Source organism: Sinocyclocheilus grahami, unplaced genomic scaffold (assembly GCF_001515645.1).
Source record: "Sinocyclocheilus grahami isolate Dianchi unplaced genomic scaffold, SAMN03320097.WGS_v1.1 scaffold393.1, whole genome shotgun sequence".
Classification (NCBI taxonomy): Eukaryota; Metazoa; Chordata; class Actinopteri; order Cypriniformes; family Cyprinidae; genus Sinocyclocheilus; species Sinocyclocheilus grahami.
In genome coordinates this window covers 58,989-61,859 of record NW_015505572.1, presented here as the reverse complement: position 1 = coordinate 61,859, position 2,871 = coordinate 58,989, and positions in this window count along the sequence as shown.

Genomic DNA, 2,871 nt, shown 5'->3' with positions numbered 1-2,871 from the left:
GCTGTATTCGATCAAAAGGGTGCTTCTACTAAATACTGAGCAAAGGGTCTGAATACTTAGGACCATGTGATATTTCAGTTTTTCTTTTTTAATAAATCTGCAAAAATGTCAACAATTCTGTGTTTTTCTGTCAATATGGGGTGCTGTGTGTACATTAATGAGGAAAAAAAAATTAACTTAAATGATTTTAGCAAATGGCTGCAATATAACAAAGAGTGAAAAATTTAAGGGGGTCTGAATACTGAATACGTACCCACTGTATATGCCCATGATATATTGCCTTTGCTAAACTTTAGCTAACTTATTACATGGTAGCTCATGAGTCATGGATGTTAGCGAGACAAATTAACTATATACCTTTTGGATAATTAGCTGTGAATTCGAGGCACAGGTTACTTAGTCTTTTGTTCATCACCATTCACCTCCACACCAAGACAAACACAACTGGAAAGGGACGGAGGGCTTCACTTCTGTGGCTCTCTGCCTGTCAGTGATGTGCCGATCAATGTGTGCTACACTGCTGTGCTGCGCGCCGTGTGTGGAGACGCAGAAGGGAGAAAGGCATCAGAACTCGACAGTCTCAACATTTCCCGACCCGACCTGATATTTGATTTTTTTATTTGTTCAACAGGGAAAGCTGTGCGCAAACAGAAACACACACACGCACACATAATACAAATATTAATTTATTTAAAAAAAAAAACTTCCCAGAAAAAAAGGGCACTTTCTCTCGAGGAAGTAAAAGGGCAGGTGCTCAAGCCCCCTTTGATGTCTATGTGTGCATGTGCCTGATTTTATCCCAGCATTTTAGAACGAATAAATCGAAACATCCACCAATTACTCACCTTCAACAATAAAATCAACAGTGGCGTCATCAGACCAGGATTTGGACTGAATAAAACACTTGTAACGTCCTTCATCGGAGACTTGGACTGATGCGAGTTTGAGTGATGCATCTCCTCTCTGTAATTCTTGATGATTCAGTTTTGTTCTCCCTCTGTAGGACTGAATCTGATCTGGGTTTCTGTCTTCATGATCCTCATAGAGATGCACTAGTTGTGAGTCTTTCAGATTAGGTCTATTCCACTCCACTCTCGTGTCCACAACACTGATGTTGGGTTTGACTGAACAGGGCAGAATCACATCTTCACCAGCTACAGCAAATACACGATCTGCAGGACCCACTACTTCATACCGCTCTGTAAGGGAGAAAGAGAGCAGAACTAAACTGCATGTCATAAACGTTTTGTGCTCTACAGATTTACAACAGTTAAAATACATTGAAAAATCCTTATAGTCTTTCTCAGTCTTGTGTCTCATGTGACACTTTTCCTTAAAAAAGCATGTTAAAGCAACACCTGTTCTTCTTTCATACTTTAGCTTTGTGTTCGTTCAGCTGAGGATTCATTCACTTGATTAAACTGAAATCTTGCAGTTTGCATTTATGCATTTGATTATTTGTCTTGTGGCTTTTTGCAATATTTGTACATTTGTTTGTTTAGATGTTAAATATCTTTGCATAAAGGATAATGCACCAGTCATTACTGCAAAATTAATCTCTAGCCTACAGTTCGACAATGACCAGCTCACTGTACTTCGTCCCTTACATAAGTTACTTATTAAATCTCCTTCCCTCTTTCTTTTACACATGAATACACACTTCAGCCCTTCAAATAATTACCTGATCTTGAATCTGTAGCTCCACTAATAATCAGGACAGTCAAACAAATGAACTTCATCTCTGAATGACACGGATGCTAAAAGAAGAGAAAACATGTCAGAAAACACACAAAATGGTGTGTTAACATGCATATGTTTTTTAACATAACACACACCCAGAAAATCTAAATTCAGTGAATCTTAGTCAATCTATGTACCTAATCATATTTCTTAATTCTTACCTTCAACTCAACACTGTTCTCAAGAGTGTGAAAAAATAAGATAATATTTAGATCATACGGAGATCATTCCTGGTCTGGTTTTACCTTCTCATATCACTAAACAACTTAAGTGATAACACAGTCCCTCCCATCATACTACTTAATAACCTGGGCTGCTAACATCAACTTCTTCAGGCTTTGAGTAGGGTTTATAAATGGCATTTATGCAGGGATGTGATTTAAGTGTTTAAATCAATGTGCAGGTTCTAACTAGTTTAACCAACTGGTTAAGTGGTGTAAACAACATTTCTGCCCTTTTAGACAGCAAGCACACCACATTGAGGTCTTGCATATATAACGTCTCGGTTACTTGTGTAACCCTCGTTCCCTGAAGGAGGGAACGGAGATGTTACGTCAGTCGTGACTGACAAATTGGGATCTCGCCCGAGAGCCCAATCCCCTTCGAGTGTAAACTAAACAAGCCAATGACAGTTGGCGTGCGTGCTTCACCACGCGCACCCCGCCCCGCAGCGCGGGTATAAAAGGAGAGCGCAAACGCACATCAGTTTTTCGCTGAGGAGCCGAGACTACATGCCCCGGCCGTACAGCGGTGGTACAGCAACTGTGGCGATGGGACGTAACGTCTCCGTTCCCTCCTTCAGGGAACGAGGGTTACACAAGTAACCGAGATGTTCCCTTTCAGTCAGTCACGTTCTACGTTACATCAGTCGTGACTGACGAATTGGGATCCGTATGGAAAACGCCACTATTGCTGACCCCCTCCAGTGCCCTGCTGAAGCCGGCAAGTCCCCCCACACCAGCCAGCGGCTAGGCAGAGGTGGCCGCCACTGCTGTTCCATACAGTGGTACATTGGATAACACTGGGAAAGCGTACCCAGTTGGGAACGCTACGGAAGCCACATCCTGCGCATAGGATTGTATCATTAGGAATTACACATATGGACTGGCCCAGGGCAGTGCTACATATGGA